Below are 16,611 nucleotides of genomic sequence, written 5' to 3' on the forward strand. Positions count from 1 at the left end.
AGTTAACAATATTTCCACAAAGAAAACATCATACCCAGCTTTTCAGTCCTACACAGTCTCCCAGATAATAGAAGAAGAGGGAGATGTTCTCAGTTCACAGAGTAACCCATGATCCCCAAATTAGGCAAGGTCAATGGAAGGAAAGTAAATTACAGTCCATCTGACGAATGTAGATGTATACATCTTTTAAAATATATTGGCAACTTCAGGTGGAAGCAGCCTTGGCCCCCAGTGCCCTTAAAGGACAGTAACTGCGCTCCTGTCTTGTAAATGTCTTCTGACCATTGATTTCAGACTTCCGGCCTCCAGAATAGTGACAGAATAAATTTCTGCCATTGTAAACCTCCCAGTTTGTGGTACTTTGTTATGGCAGCCTTAGGAAATTAATACAACAGACATTCTTAAAACTTTTCTCTACCATATTCTAGCTGTATTATCAAGTGACTTCATCTTTCTGAAACTCAATTTTTAAACTTTAAAATAGATAAAATATGCAAATTGGTGCAGCTGCTATAGAAAATAGTATAGTATAGCAATTGCCCCAAAAAATGAAAAATAAAATTACCATATGATCCAGCAATTCCACTTAAGGGTATATTCTTGAAACAATTAGGAATGTGATCTTAAAGGGATATTTGTCTACTTGTGTTCATAGCAGCACTATTCATGATAGCCAAAGTTGGAAGCAACTCAAGTATCCAACAACAGATGAATGGATAAAAAAAAATGTGATACACACACACACACACACACACACACACACACACACACCCCAATGGAATATTATTTAGCCTTAAGAAGGAAGGAAATTTTGACATATGCCACAGCATGGAGGAACCTTGAGGACATGATGTTTAGTGAAATAAGCCAGACACAAAAGGACAAATACTGTATGATTCCACTAATATGAGGCACCTAGAGTAGTCAAATTCAGAGACAGAAGGCAGAATGGTGGCTGTCAGGGCCTGGGGAAGCCAGGAATGGGGAATTATTGTTTCAAGGTACAGTTTCAGTTTTGCAAGATAAAAATTCCGAGATTGGTTGCACAGCAGTGTGAATATACTGAACACTACTAAGCTGAATATTTAAAAATGGTTAAGATGATAACTTTCATGTTATGCGTATTTTACCACAATTAAAAAACTTAAAAGTAGGCCAAATAATACAAGATATGAAACTCAGTACCATAAGTGCTTTTTAAAAAATAAGTGTTGGGTAATAGTAAGGCAGTTTAATAAATTTTAGAATCATCACCATAATCATCATCATCATTTGATAAAAATTAATATCCATTCATAACTTTAAAAAATTCTTAGAATTCTAGAAGTAGAATATATAACGTAAACTATCTGCCAATATTATCCATAATGGTGGAATCATAGAAGCATTCTTCTGTTTTCATCCTGGAAGTCCCAGAGAAATAGCGGGGTGGGTGGAGGGAAGGGACGTATGTCCGATGCCGTTGGCCAGGAAGACCCAAGGTCTTAAGAGTGAAGAATTGATGTGATGGTTACCATGGCAAAAGATAATGGGGCAAAGCCAAATATTATCCTGGAATGCCCAACTATTCAAGCAAAAAAATTAAGCCAAGAAAGTTTAAGTAATGAGCCACATATATCTCAGCAATTTAGTTAGCAAGGAAGGTCCAGGGTTGTTGTTCAGGGAGGCCCAAGTTAATTAGCTGCAACCATCCAGATTGAGTAGTCAAGACAGTTGTTTTCAAAGATTGTCCACCATGGATGGAAGGAAAGTCCAGTGTCCCTGCTAAGGCTATCAGTCTTTAGCTAGGACTCTAGTTCATGAGGGCCCAGCCTTGCTAGTTTCTGGAGGGAGAGGGCCACTGCTTCTCATGCCTGTCCCCATGGCAGGGGCCTGAGTCATTCATACCTTCTCTGAGCCCACGCTGAGTCCCTCTCCAGAACCAGTGGTCCACAGCCCAGCACAAAAATGAACCAGAAGCAAAACTAGTATGAGAGAGGGTGTGAGGGTCAGAGGAGCCAGCTAGGGGACCTAGGGAGAAGGAGGTACAGAGACCTAGGTGGAAGCTGACCCTGGTGGGAAGTGTCCAGTGGGGACCCTGGGCTGTTGGAGACCCCAAAACAGGCCAAGACCCAGGCCACGGGCAGCTTAGAAAGAGTCTGTCATGCTTGAGAGGCCCTGAGGGGCTAGACTGGCTCTGGCTTCCATCAGGCCTCAGTCCCACTGTGCAGTAGCTGGAGCCTATTCCTTCCGAAAGAAAAAGTAACAGACGAGCAGCAAGAAGCAGATGAGGATGATGAACAGATATAGCAAGGTTTCCAGCATGGTGACCATTCTTAATGCGGAGACAGGGCCTGGAGCTCTTGCAGGCCGCACAAGGTTGGTTCTGGACTTTCAGCTTGGACCCTGGGCACCACCTCCTTGGAAAAATCTGTCCAGCAAGCCACAGTTCCATCTCCCCAGGGGAAGGGGCTCCACACCACAGGGATCTCTCAGCCACTGTGAGGTCACAAACTCCAGGATGGTGGAATGTTGGCCTCCCAGCTATAGCCCAAATTTTTATTAATGTGACCAGTATGTTGAAAGCAGGACTCCTGGTATGTAATCATTGAATTTTTTTGCCTGCCACTTTAGACTTTCTAAATGGAAGTATCTTTTCCCCTATCCTTAGAAAAATACCAGGCAGGCCTCAAAGCTTTCTTTCTTTCTTTCTTTTTTTAAAATAATTTTTTATTGTTATGTTAATCACCATACATTACATCATTAGTTTTTGATGTAGTGTTCCATGATTCATTGTTTGTGCATAACACCCAGTGCTCCACGCAGAATGTGCCCTCTTTAATACCCATCACCAGGCTAACCCATCCCCTCACCCCCCTCCCATCTAGAACCCTCAGTTTGTTTTTCAGAGTCCATCGTCTCTAAAGGCCTCAAAGCTTTCTGATCATTCTTAGGTAATAAGTCTTTAATCACTAAAATTGCAAACACTGTTTCCATTTGATAATGACCAGTCTAGTATATAAATTTCAATAATTATAGGTGAGACTTCTCTCAGCATCCAGGGCCAAGCATAGCGTGGGCTGCTATCAGCTGAGAGGGGACAGGAGACTTCTCCCTTATCCAAATGTACTTCTCTTTGCCAGGAAGACTCTGCCCACTCTCTTACCCCCAGTATCTCAAGGATCAGAACAGATTAAGGTGGAGGGGAGACTTCTCTCCAGGTTGGGCACATATTTAATGTAGGTCTCTCTCTTGGCCTCTGTTGTAGGGGTTTTGGAGAATCCATCCTTTGTCCTCCTAGGGATATGAATAGGCCAGGCCCTTCCTGGGGATTCCCTCACCCTAGCAGGCTCCCTCCTGGGCAGCAACTCTTGGGTAGCTCGTGGACATTCCTACTGATACCGGAGACTGGGGGAGTTCTTGGGTCCTGAGCCCTCAACCACCAGCTGGTGCCAGGTTCTTGACTTTGCCACGACAAAGAATTCAAGGATAATCAGAGTAAAATATAGCAGAGAAGCTTTATTGCAAAGCAAAAGTACACACTCTTAGAAACTGAGTGGTGCTGGATAGATGTGGGATTCTGATTCTCTTTAATTAATTTTTAAATTATTAACATATAAGGTATTATTTGTTTCAGGGGTACAGGTCCGCGATTCATCAGTCTTACACAATACACAGTGCTCACCACGACACATACAGTCCCCAATGTCCATCACCCAGCGACCCCATCCCTCCCATCCCCCCTCCACTCCAGCAACCCTGTTTGTTTCCTGAGATTAAGAGTCTCTTATGATTTGTCTCCCTCTCTAGTTTTGTCTTATTTCATTTTTTCCTCTCTTCCCCTTGTGATCCTCTGCCATGTTTCTTAAATTGGGATTCTGATTCTCACAGGCAGCTATAATCAAGGGGTGGAATATTTTTGTAGGTTTCTAGAAATAGTTCCAAGCACTCCATATATCATCACGCATGCTCGAGACCAGTCACTCTGCGCAGGCGCAGTCTGATTTTTCTCTTGCGCACGAGCGGTGGACAACATCTACGAGGAGGAGTCCTCTAGCGCCCCCAGTGGAGGGGTCATGCTCCATCAACTGCAGGCTAACTGGGGCTTTTGCGCATGCGTGCCGCGGTTGCGCATCGTGGTGGTTTCTCAGGCTTCTTATGGCCGCAAGCGTCCCGTTATTCAACAGGTGTGAGGCCAGTTCCCTCCCTGTTCCTTGTCTTTCTTCCTCCGGCCGCTACCCAACATTTCCCTAGTCTACCTGCCTCACTACCACAGATGCTACACCTGCTGAAGAAAATGATGAACCTTGGACTGAGGAGTGAGTCAGGCCTGGCTCCCCTGTGCTCTCTAACTCCTGGTAACATATATCAAGCTCCCACGTGTTTCTGCCGGAACCCCTGATACTCAGGTACTCCTGTTCTCCCTCTTTGGGGCAGGGTGTGGGACTGTCTTAAGAAATAGAATTCATAATTCGCTCCCTTTTTAATATCTAACTGTACTGCTAATACCCTCAACTTAGAGAATTCGGAGTCACGAGCATTGTTCAGTTTTTTTCCTAAATTCTGCATCCCCTTCAACACCTTCTTTGGAAGGGAGCTGCCATTTTTTCAGGTGGAACCTTCACAAATTGCCAGTATTGGGCCACAATTTGCTTACCACAACAGCAATTTGTTGTTGCTGAGCTGTTCATGCCTATATCGTGGTGCCTCCTTGGTGCCTTGCTGAAATGTCCATTTTAACATCCGGTTACACTAACGATTAACAAGCATCAGCCACACCTCTTAGATGCCCAGCCTCTTCTAGGCATTGGGGATGTACAAATAAACAGCCCCAGATCCCCTCCCTGGCATCACGGGAGCAAGGGATGCAGGAGAATAATCTAGGATTGAATCGTGGCACTGCCCTTTTTTTATTTTTTATTTTATGTTTTTTTTAAAAAGACATTTATTCAACGTCATGATCAGATTATTACATTTAGCAATCAACAGCATGGGTGCAAAAAAAAAATCTACATTAAAACTCTTTGTTGGAATGCTTTACACTTTCCACAGAACAGAAACTAAACCTGTTATACAATTAGTCACAAATATAGTCCTCGAGTTTTTTGGCCATACACATGAGTATTGTCTAAAACATGTCTTCTCTGTAGCAGCTCAGCCCTGCCACCACTGTGCTTGGCCGAGTTCACAAATCTGTTGTAACCTGTAGCTTCCCTGTCACTTCTCTGGCTCTCCTCTCCTGCTAAGCTTTGTTTCCTGGCAGTGATTAAAACCTTCTGCCGCTGCCGTAGCTGCTGCTGCTGCTGGAACCACCATGGCCACCTTGGTTTCGTGGTTTGGCAAAGTATTGGCCTCCACACCATAGGGGCCAGAGTTTCTGCCTCCAAAATTTCCTCCTTTCATGGGTCTAAAAATTTGAGGATTGGTTGTTGTAATTGCCAAAATCATTATAGCTTCTGCCACCTCCAGAGTTGCTTCCATCATTACCAAATCCGTTATAGCCATCCCCACTGCCACCATATCCACCACCACCTCGACTGCCACCAAAGCCACCTCGACCACTGAAGTTCCCTCCACGACCAAAGTTGTCATTCCCACCAAAACCACCTCCACGACCACCACCAAAGTTTCCAGAACCACTTCGACCTCTTTGGCTGGATGAAGCACTAGCCATCTCTTGCTTAGATAGGGCTTTCCTTACTTCACACTTGTGGCCATTCACAGTATGGTATTTTTGAATGACAATCTTGTCTACAGAGTCATGGTCATCAAATGTTACAAAAGCAAAACCTCTCTTTTTGCCACTGCCTCGGTCAGCCATGATCTCGATCACTTCAGTTTTCCCATACTGTTCAAAATAATCTCTTAGGTGAGGTTCTTCAGTGTCTTCTTTAATGCCACCAACAAAAATCTTTTTCACAGTTAAGTGGGCACCAGGTCTTTGAGGATCTTGAGACAGCCCTCTGGTTCCACAACTCTTCCATCCACCTTGTGTGGCCTTGCATTCATGGCTGCATCCACCTCCTCCACAGTGGCATACGTGACAAACCCAAAGCCTCTGGAGTGCTTGGTGTTTGAATCTCTCATTACCACACAGTCCGTAAGCGTTCCCCATTGCTCCAAATGGCTCCTCAGACTCTCATCGGTTATTTCAAAGCTCAAACCTCCGTTGAAGAGCTTCCGCAGCTGTTCAGGCTCTTCGGGAGACTCTGACTTAGACATGATGGCGGTGGGAGGGGAGACTTTAACGATGCTTGCTCGGTGGTGTCCACAGGCAGAAAAGCGGCACTGCCCTTTTTTTAAATCTTCTTAGGGTACCCTTGCCTTAAACTCCAGCTTGGGACAATAAGGCCCCCAGCCTGAGCCGTGCAGGAAGCCCTGCTCCTCCTAGGATGTCCCAGGCTCATGGGGTGCTGGGCGCTGTGGAAGGGCCATGCTCTCAGCCTCCTGCTTGCTGCTTCTCTCCTCTGGCTTGCGAGAGCTGATCAAAGCCAGATGGCTTTAGACCTGTGCTGATGAACACAGCAGCCAGCGGCCACGGTGGCTAATGGAGCACTGGGAATGTCGCTGGTCCAAATGTCAGTATTGAGCATGCGCCAGATCCTAAAGACTTAGAGAAAACAGATAGCAAATATCTCGTTAATAATTTAAAGATATTAAAAAATGCTGAAATGACAATATTTTGGTTATATTGGCTTAAATAAAATAGAGTATTAAAATTAATTTCACCCTTTTTTGTGCCTTTTTAATGTGGCTCTTAGAACATTCTATTTTTATTTATTTATTTTTAAAGATTTAATTTATTTATTTCAGAGAGAGAGAGCGGGGCTGGAGGGGCAGAAGGAGAAGCAGACTCCCTGCTGAGCAGGGAACCTGAAGCGGGGTGATCCCAGGACTCTAGGATCATGACTTGAACTGAAGGCAGACATTCAACCAACTGAGCCACCCAGGGACCCCAGAACATTTTAAATTACATATGTGGCTAGCATTATATTTCTACTGACAGTGCTGCCTTAGACTTTCTCAACATAGCACATTCTCTCAGCCTTACAGAGTCCTTTCAGTGACAGAAACCCTTGGCTTTCTCAGAAATACTAGAGTATAGCAACTGCATGCTTGGCCATTTGCTCTGTGCTTTGCTTTTGATATGTATCATTTCGCATAATTCTCGAAGCAATGCTCTGAGGAGAAAGCTATGATTTTGTCCATTTTTCAGAAAAGGAAAACTCAAGCTGGGCTGAGGAGTTGGGTCATTTAGTCAAGGTCACACAGAGCATAAGAGCGAGAACAGGAGGCAGGCAAGAACAGGTGTGCTCAAGTGTGCGCCCCTGACCCTTTGGTCCAGTGTCCTCAGAGCTACAGCATCCATGGTCCCTACCTATCACAGAATTCCCCAACGTTCCCACAGTCTTCTCCCAGGTACACAATATAGAGTGTGCTCACCTCGGTTGCATTGGTCAGGCCTGGATATCCACTCTGTGCTGACCTAGTCAGTTCCAGGAATCTGACTGGGGGGACCCCCTCCTCGGGCACAAGAGTGGGCTGTTTATACTTCCGAATGTGGGCTGAGTTAGTGGCAGGGTTGCCTTAGGTTTAAGGGATACACATGACCCAGGGTGCAGGCAGTGTTTGTGCCTGTGAGGTTTGGGAACCACGAGCCTCTTCTCAAGCGTGTCTGCAGTGTCCTGTCGGGAGCACGAGGCTTCTATCTGTCGTCTTTACCGCTCTGCAAATCTGATCAAGTCCTTCCTGCTTCAAGGACTCATTTTTGGGACTGAGTTTAGCAAAGCACCTGCCCCCCTCTCTAGGTTTATCTCCTTGTCACTCTCACGTTCCACTTTCAGGTCATTAGAACAATATTTTAACTGGCGATGTCCAAATATATGGTCAGAATTCTTTCATTTGTTCAATTGTGCCAGCCACTAAACTAGGTACTGTGAATGCAGTGGTCAAGCAGGCAAGAACCCTCTTGTCCAGACAACCTGCAATCAGCATGAGCTCTTGCTAATAACAGCTCCTCACGTGCAAGAGTAACCATTCCTGTAAATTAATGACAAACCAGTGGCAAAAACAGAATAAAGAGAAAAGCAAAATAAGTGAGGGAATGTATTTCCAAAATTCCAGGCTGCTCTAGGAAAAGATCTCAAGCCCTGCGGAGTCGGAATTTGAGCTCCGCGCCACCAGGGGGCGCGACAGGATCGGTTGCACGGGATCCGCCCCGCGAAACGCCGCTCTAGGCCATAGCCTGGGCTCCAGCTGCATTTCCGCTGGCGCTGGGCGGGTGAGGCGTTTCCTGTTGTTGTCGCTGCTGCCGCCGGCCCCATCCAGCGCCGTGCCACGCTGCCCGGGTCCAACTCCCGCAATCTCCAGACATCCGCACCTTCCCGCGCTGTCGGCTCTGTCAGCGCCGCTGTCCTGCGTCGTAGTCGCGGTGCCCGGGGTGAGTCCACTGCGGGGATCGCTGGGCGCGTGGTCTGCGGCCCCAACACCTTAAGGAGAAACTGAGGCCCGGAGGAGGACGGGGAGAGCCGGCGGAGGTCAGCCCGGATTCCGGGCCCGGCTCCTGGCTCCGTGTCCGGCCCCTCCGCCGGGTGCGGATCTCTCGGGAGGCGGGTCCGATCCCCCGCCCTCAGCCCGCCCGCGGGGAAGACTCCGGTCGCGCTAACGACCAGCAGCGGGTCCGGCGACGCGCGGGCCGCGCAGCCGCTTGTGTTCCCGGGCCCGAGGGGCGCCCCGGACCCCGCGGTTTTCACGCACTCACCCACCCCCGGCTCCGGGCCTTGAGTCCCCCAGAGCCGTTCATCGGTTGCCTACGGAGTGACCTGAGGAGTGTGAACCCGTTTTGGCGTCACCTGTCTTTAACGGAGTGTGAAAGCCCGGGTTGTGCAGAGCGGTTGTCTGAGCTTTCAGGTGGGGGCGCTCGCGGGGCCGCGGAGGGGCAGCGTGTGATTCCTGCCTCCCTGCTTGGCACTAAAGCCCCTTCCCGGTTCTCTCCCGTGCCCAGGCCGTGCGGGCTCTGCTCTCTTGGGAGCAGATGGAGACTGTCCTTTGGACGGCTTTGCGGGCGGTGCCGCAGGCAGCACCCCTTTCTGCCCTGCAGGACCCTGATCCGCAGCTCCTGATGCCGCCCTTGTGTGCAGGGGTGAGGCCTGCTGGGTAAGTGCTGCTGCGCGTGAGCACCTTGACCAGAGAGCTCCTTGCCTTCCTGCCACAGCGCGGTGAGGGGGGAGGGGAGAGGGTGGTCCTGGAGCTCAGGTTCTGAGACCCTTCTTGCAAAGCCCTTGTGCAGAAGGGGGTGTGGTGTGGTAGGTGGGGTGGGTTTGGGGTCAGAGAGGTCTGGGTTCAGATCCTGGTTCAGCCCACCCCTGGCCAGCCGCATAACCTTGGCTCAGTTCCTTCCTTGTCCTAAGCTTCACTTTTAAGTGGGGAAACTGCCAGAGCTCTGGGAGGACAGGGGTCTCGTGTGTGTCCTTTGTTTTTGAGCCCAGGGTGCCTGACACGTAGTAGGTACTCAGGCTGTATGTGTGGGGTGAATAAACGATGTTGGTGTTTTTGCCAGGAGTTAGTCTTCCCTTTGGTGATGGGAGGTGGAATCTTTACAAGAAGTGATGATGGTCCTGGGCTTGGCGGGGCAGCTGGGGGCTAATAGGGGCTTTTCTTCCAGGCTCACCTTCTGCCTTTTCTGCACCTGCATTCGAAAGTGATCATGGTCTGTCTGTGTCCTGGTCATTGATAGTGCAGGGAGAGGAGTTGCTGAAAGCACTTCCCCGTGTTTGGAGGGTCCCTTCCTGTCCCTTCCAAACTCTGGAGCTTTCCCACACTTCCTTCTCCTCACCATCTTTTAGATGCCTCTGGGCACCTGTGTTTCTTGCGTGCTCTCCGTGCCTGGCTCAGGATGGTTTCTGTTTTTGTGAGGCTTTAAAAAGCCTCACAGGGAGCACGAGGGTGGGTCCTGCCTCATTGCATGTCTGAGTTGGTTGTGCAGCCACAGCTGTGTTCTTCTGACACTGGTCTCTAATGTCAGCAGCTCTGTGTCCCTTTCTGCCCCTGTGTTTGAGGGGGTTACAGGCTGCCCATGTCCTGGTCATTGGTAATGCAAGCAAAGGAAAAGTTATAAGGCTTTCTTTATGTTCAGGGGTTCCAGAATGGGACAGCCTTAGGTGACAGAGCATGAGGTAGATGGAGGGAGGCAGGCTTTCAGTGCATTCACCGCCCAAGACCCAGATTCCCCCAGTGTTTTCCTGTTGGTGAGCATAGCGGTTTCCTGGACACGTAAAGCAGTGCCAAGTGCTTCTTGTCCCCTGCAGGAGTGTCTTGTGACTGCTGTTCCACAGATGTGAGAGGCGACCTCAGGGAGAACTTGATCGGGAGGTCCCAGGTAAGTGGTGTCCTGCCTGGTTCTCGAGAGCTTAAGTCTGTGTGGGCTGAGGCTGGATGCGTTCAGGTGATGAGGTGTGGGAATGAGTGCAGGTGAAGGCTGCTTCCCAGTGTTCCCGGCTGTCTGTGTCCCCTCGAGCCAGTGGGCACAGGCCTGGGCCCTCTTCTGCTCCTGAGAGCCCCTGATGAAGGCTCCTGTGACGTGGAAAGTGGCAGTATCGGGATGGTCAGACGGCTGCATTTCAGAGGCAAACCGAGATTCATGTCCGGTGCCCAGCTGAGTGCTCATTGTATGACCACTCACACCCCATCTTCCAGAACCACGAATCCTCAGTATTTCTGCACCATTAGTCTTCACTTCATCTCTTGGGTGGGAGTGGTAAATCGTCCGTGCAAGTGAGGGGCAGCTTCTGTGATCTCGGGTTGTCAGTCTGGTCACGGGCCTGTGTGCCAAGGCTCCAGGGTCAGGCCAGTTCCCAGGCTGCTGCCCAACAAGGCTTCCCTTCTCCTCAGCCCACTCGCCGCCCTTTTCTGCACCTGCATTCGAAAGTGATCATGGGCTGCCCGTGGCCTGGTCATTGATAGTGCAGGGAGAAGAGTTGCTGAAAGCGCTTCCCCGTGTTAGAAGGGCCCATCCTGTCCCTTCCAAACTCTGGAGCTTTCAAACACATCTTTCTTCCCACTAATTGGTGTTACTTCCTCATATCTGGCGCTTTGTGGCTCACTCAGTGCCTTTTTCGCTGAGCAGGGTAACACCTCAGGGTGTTTCTGTTCATGGGCCAGTGGTAGAGCCATGATAGGGGTCCCTCTTCTCCCAGGGCTCCCCCAGGAAGCTTTCTCTGCCTCCCCATCGTACCTCTTCCCACACCCTCAGCCCCGGTCATACTGGACATTGGTGATTTGCTTGTCATGCCCCCTTTGCTGTGATGTTGAGGCAGTGCCTCTGTCTTGCTGCATGACATGTAGCTCTTGGATAAAACAAGATGTAGGAGACAAGGTGCCACGTGGTGAGGCAGTGGGCTCATCCCATTGTGGCGTGTCAGTGGGAAGACAGTGCCCTTGAGCCAGCCAGCCTGCTCAAGGCTGAGGCATCCTCCTCTCCCCGGAAGTGTTGGTTCTCTCTCGTCCTGGTCATGGGCTGGGCCCGTGGTCCACAGGGGGTGATGTTCCTCAGTCCTTAGATTGAAGGGCAGGGAATGGAGTGGTGATCCAGCTGGGCAGCACACATCCTAGTTGATACATACATAAGCTGCCCTTACACACTAGGTGGAGGAAATGGGTCCCTCCCACTACCTGTTACCCCTCCTGTTCTATGCTCATCACTGCCAGTCAGTATGGCACGCTCCCCAAAACCTGGCCTCAACAACCTTTTGACATAGACTGCTTAGCAGCAGATTGATCTCTGGCCCATAGGTTAGCACTGACGTTACTCCTGTGACAGGTGATCCTCAGACCCCTTTCTAGAGTTAAGTTGTTCTTGTCCTTAAGATAGTCGTGTGGTACTAGTGGATACTAGTAGCAACAGGCCACGTTTGTGGTTGCTGTTATTTGCCGGCCACTGTGCCCACGAGGGCCTGCTGTGAGTGCTCACTCGTGCGTTGTGTCTTGCAGGTGGGTCTGTGTGCAGAGGCTCCATGGGAGGTGTCATTTTACCAGCCTGCGGTAGGCTGTGGGGCCCGAGGTAAGGTACTCAGACCTCTCTCTGGAAGTTTGTTTTGTGCATCTGTCAAGTCACATACATGTACCCTGGGGTTTGGATGAGGAAGTAAGATGACAGTAGGCATCCTGTGAGCTCGCAGTTGAGTCCTTGCTGTGGGCAATGCCTCACGTACCGAGAGGGGACGGGCCTCTAGAAAGCTGCTCAGGTAGGTGAAGGGCTCCTTGGGGCAGCTCCCTTCCTAGTGTCAGCAGCATGCCCTGAGGGAAAGCATGTAGGTTTAGGCACCAGAGACCCTGGTCCGGCCTCCAAACTTATCTACCTTTGTGACCTATTCTTAATCTCTACTTCATCTGAAAAACATAGCTGGGGTAGCCGTGAAGGGTTTTAGAAAATTTCTCATGGTGGTGTTGTAACCATAGGATCCTGATCTTTTCTAACCCAAAAGCATTTCCGATTTTTTTTTTTTAAAGATTTATTTATTTCAGAGAGAGAGTGGCGGGGAGGAGCAGAGGAAGAGGGAGAGAGAAACTCCAACAGACTGCACTCAGCGTAGAACCCAACGCAGGGCACAGTCCCACAACCCATGAGGTCACGACCTGAGCTGAAACCCAAGAATCGGTCGCTTAACCATCTGTGCCACTCAGGCACACCAGCATTTCCAATTTTTTATGCTGGAAGCATCTTGACTCTTCTGGGGCAGGGAGGTGTTGCAGGGTCTCTGCAGGGTACAACAGAAGCTGCTGGGGCTCTGTGTTTGGCTGGGCTGCTCTCCCTCACTCAAGCCCCTGACACCAGCCTCCCATCCTTCCTGGCTCTTTCTGCACTTTTCTGCTCCTGCACCCAAAAGTGACTGCCTGCTGTCTTTGCCCTGGTCATTGATAGTGTAGGGAGAGGAATCACTGAAAAAAGTTCTGTGTTTGAAGGGTCCAGCCAGCCATCCCCTTCCAAGCCCTGGAACTTTCCTGCACTAGCTTTCTTTCTGCCGTTCCCTTCAGAGCTTGGGCCTTGTGGGATGCAGTGACTGGGCTAGCCCCCTGACCTCTGGGGGCTCATTCTGTTCTCATGTTACAGATCCTCTTGTCAGAAATCAGTCTATACATTTCTATGTGGCCCTCACCCCAGACTAAGTTCATAATAGCGCTGGAGGGCACACGTGAGCATCGCAAATCCTGGGTTCGACTTTATGAACTTATGGGAGTGGAAGCTAGCCCGGAAGAGCGCATCAGTACTTACGGGAGTGGGGGCTAGCCCGGAAGAGCGCATCAGTACTTACGGGAGTGGAGGCTAGCCCAGAAGAGCAATCAGTCAGGACAGCATGCGGTTCCATTGCTCACGTGTGTGTTGTCTTTGCTCCTTTACCCTTTCTTGAGCACAGCGTGGGTTGCTTCTCCAGGAGCTGTGATGTTAAATAAATGTAGAAAGAAAGTACAGATGGGGCCTGCTATAGGGGCATGGGGGGGTTCTGTCTATTGTGAGTCGATAAAGAAGTTCTCATTCGTCATGGTCTGCCAGAAGCTGGGGTGGTTCTCATCAGTCACTGGTGGGAGGAGAGCGTGTTGACTGACCACCCTGTCTGTAGCTCCCCTTCTGCTGACTTCTGTGCTTTGTGGGTTCTTTTGAAACGGGTGACCCCGGGGGTTGGCTGAAGAAGAATTTCTCAGGCCTGTGGATCTCTGAGGTCTGTATTTATGGACTACAGGTGGCAGACTTCCCAGCCTGCTTTCTGGCTCACGTCTGTGAGGGTATTGTTGCTGACTGGGCGCTCGGTGCGGTCATCCATCTGCAGCAGGCTGACTGGCTGCCTTCTGTGCTGTGCACCTGCCGATGAGTTCCGGAAGCAGAAACCCCGCAGTGGTGTCTTCACTCTCTGGACTCAGACAGCCTGCTGGTGCCCCTGAGAAATCAGCCTGGTGCTCCTGAGAGAGACAGCTTGGTGCCCCTGAGAGGAATGTCTTGGCTCCCAGGTAACAAGGGCGGTGAGGTTGGAGGTGAGGTCAAGGTGTCCATCCCTTTGACCCCCCCCCCCACTTTTGATCGAGGGCTCCTTTCTAGTTCCCAAGATCTCTTCCCTTTACATTTGGGTCTCGTGTTTGCAGATGGGATCCTGTTGTGCCAGGTGGTTTTGCTCCCATCTCAGCGATGAGGTGGCGGTAGTGAGAATAACATATGTGAACCACCTGGTGCCCAGGAGCTGTCGAAGAACCCAGAGTCCCCTTGTCTTTCACACCTGCTCTCCGCCCCCTTTGCATCAGGGGCCTGTCCTGTCCCACAGCCTAGTTTCTGGTCAGACTCCTCAGCCAGCCCGGGGGATTTAAGGGACAATGGTGAACATTCTGAAAAAAATCACCCCATGCCCCACTCCAGATCTGGTAATTCGAACCTCTGAGTGTAGAGTCCTAGGGATTGAGTTGGGGTTCTCTTGCATGGTATCCTCAAGCATTCATGATGTTTTCTCATTTCTCCTTCAAGTGGGTCTGGCAGTGCTGATTTTCACAGGTCTGGGCACCTAACCAGAACAAGTCTCATTGGAAGTTTATCTTGCATTCGCCTTTCTTGGCTGGGTCATGTTAAGTGGGTCTTTGCAGAACAGGATGGCAGGTGCTGGGGCCTTGTGACAGGCTGGGCAGACAAGGCATGACAATGTTGGGGAAAGCTGCTGAGGATGGTGGTCCATCCCTTTGTTCAAGATGCAGTGGGACCTCAGGGTCAAGCCCCCAACTGAGCGGTGAGCTGTCTTCCCGTGGATTGCTGTATGTAGTCAGTTGCCCTGATCATGAACTGCTTGAAAGAAAACGATTTATTATAAAAACGACTTTTAAGATGTTTTTCCTTTATTCTTTTTTATTCTGGTGATAATATACTATGGCATGCATAAACTGGGCACTTAGGCCCAGTTGATGGGGACCCTCTCAGTGATGTCACGGGGGGAGGAGGCAACGGAGACTGAATGCTTGTATGCGGCTTCTCCCTCGTAGGTCAGCCTTAGATCAGGAGCTGTTGAAGTAAGTCCCAAGGCCATGAGTCAGGGACCCTCGGGATGACTTGGGATCTGGGTTTGCTGATATGTCTCCCCAAGGTGAGTTACTGCCAAGCATTGGGGACCCATGGGCAGCGGGTAAGCTGGTTTGTATCTCTGGGTGGGAACTCCAGACCATTGGTCTCACCTGTCCTTTCTTTTTTAGATTCTCTTGGTGTTAGTGGACAGCAGAGGAACAGAGGATGGTGAGGGAGTCCCTGCAGAAGGCATCCCCAGAGCACCTCCTGCTGTGACACAGAGCATCATGGATCAACTCTTCACTCCACGTAGGGGATCAGAGGGAAAGCGCTGGGGCTGGGGTCCACGTCAGCTGGCTGAGTCTTGACAACAGTGCCCTGAGAAGCCATGGACAGGGAAGGCCAGCCCCGTGTCCCTCTGCTATGCCTGGAATGATCTTAATGACCAAGACTTTTTCTCTTGTATTGCAGCTGCTCATCACTTTACTCTCTGCCCACCATTCAATAAACCTTACAGACTCGCTGTGCCTGACTTTTAAGTCCATAACAAGCCATGTGCCACGTGGAGAAGTGGATCACAGGCCAGTCTTGTTTTCACCCCCTGAGCCTCTCCTGTCATGCTCCTGGGGCTCGGCACACAGGCTGTAGTTGCATTAGGACTGAGACAGTAGCTGGCTCAGATTCAGGGCCCGTGAAAGAATGGAAGGTTCGAGGAATAGTCAGGCCAGGGCTTTGAAGGGTGGCTGGTGACAGTGGGCTGGAGTGAGGCAGGCACCGATGTCCATGAGGAAGCTGGGTTGGCCCGAGTTCTGGCTCCTGGCTCATGAGTAAATGCCTGCTTTTGTGGTCAACCGACCTGGTTTGCCTGGGATTGAGGGGTTTCCCAGGACATGGGACTTGATTGTTAAATCCAGAAAAGTCCTGGGCAAACTGGAAGGAGTTGGTCATCTTAACCTCGGGAGTCAAATACATGATGTCAGCCTGAGAGGACAGGTTACTGAGTAAAGGCGGGAGGGAGCAGGGTGAAGGTGGAGCAGCCACTGTTGGTGGAACTTGTGGCTATCCTCAAGGTCAGGCTTTTGGAGGTAATTGTGGTAAGTCAATAATAGCAGTAATGTGATTATGGTCTAAGGATGTGCATGTGTGAACTTTTTAATTCCCATATTATAGATGGATGGGTCTCTGTGAGGAAATAGGTCCCAAAGGCCATGATGAAAGGCTGGAGTTAATTGTCCAATTTCTGCACTTGAACTTGCCTTGATGAATTTGACACCTTGATGGGCTCCTTTTCAGGGGCAGGCAGGTGTTCTTCCCTGACACAGGCATCCAGAAGTCAGAAGTCTTTTTTTTTTTTTTTTTTGGTCTTCCCTGCGGACTGTCTTGACTTTTTTTTAGCACCCTTTAGTCAGCTGGTTGTGGCTGCATGAAAAAACGCCAAGGGAAGGATCTGGGTCCACTTGAGAAAGCTGTGACTGGTTGGGAATGTGTGCTGCCGTGGAGGAACAGCAGAATGTGGGCCAGTACTTAAAAAGTGTGCATGGAGACACTTGGCGTGTCCCACCGGGCACCAGGTAATGCCTGCCTCACATGCGGCATGGGAA

At 49.9% G+C, this 16,611-nt stretch overlaps 1 long non-coding RNA gene and 3 other non-coding genes across 6 annotated transcripts; all 4 read left to right on the forward strand.

The window, feature by feature from the left end:
• The first annotated feature begins 4,253 nt into the window (after window positions 1-4,253).
• Window positions 4,254-16,317, forward strand: LOC112827383 (uncharacterized). 3 transcript variants are annotated; one of them, XR_003209207.2, is made up of 8 exons: window positions 4,258-4,388; window positions 8,104-8,419; window positions 8,984-9,135; window positions 10,287-10,357; window positions 11,968-12,037; window positions 13,716-13,980; window positions 14,992-15,092; window positions 15,199-16,317. It is a non-coding gene; the product is annotated as an uncharacterized lncRNA (long non-coding RNA). The 3 variants fall into 3 exon arrangements; XR_012374699.1 differs by lacking the exon at window positions 11,968-12,037 and having other exon boundaries at window positions 4,254-4,388; XR_012374698.1 differs by lacking the exons at window positions 4,258-4,388; window positions 8,104-8,419 and adding an exon at window positions 8,447-8,889.
• LOC112827949 (small nucleolar RNA SNORA71) lies at window positions 9,666-9,799 on the forward strand. Its single transcript, XR_003209360.1, has one exon. It is a non-coding gene; the product is annotated as a small nucleolar RNA SNORA71 (small nucleolar RNA).
• Window positions 10,892-11,024, forward strand: LOC112827951 (small nucleolar RNA SNORA71). Its single transcript, XR_003209362.1, has one exon. It is a non-coding gene; the product is annotated as a small nucleolar RNA SNORA71 (small nucleolar RNA).
• On the forward strand, window positions 12,849-12,983 carry LOC112827952 (small nucleolar RNA SNORA71). The gene has a single exon (XR_003209363.1). It is a non-coding gene; the product is annotated as a small nucleolar RNA SNORA71 (small nucleolar RNA).
• Window positions 16,318-16,611: the final 294 nt, after the last annotated feature.

The sequence above is a fragment of the Callorhinus ursinus genome, unplaced genomic scaffold (assembly GCF_003265705.2).
Source record: "Callorhinus ursinus isolate GAN/ISIS: 27379988/994484 unplaced genomic scaffold, GSC_fseal_2.0 scaffold38, whole genome shotgun sequence".
In the NCBI taxonomy this organism is placed as follows: Eukaryota; Metazoa; Chordata; class Mammalia; order Carnivora; family Otariidae; genus Callorhinus; species Callorhinus ursinus.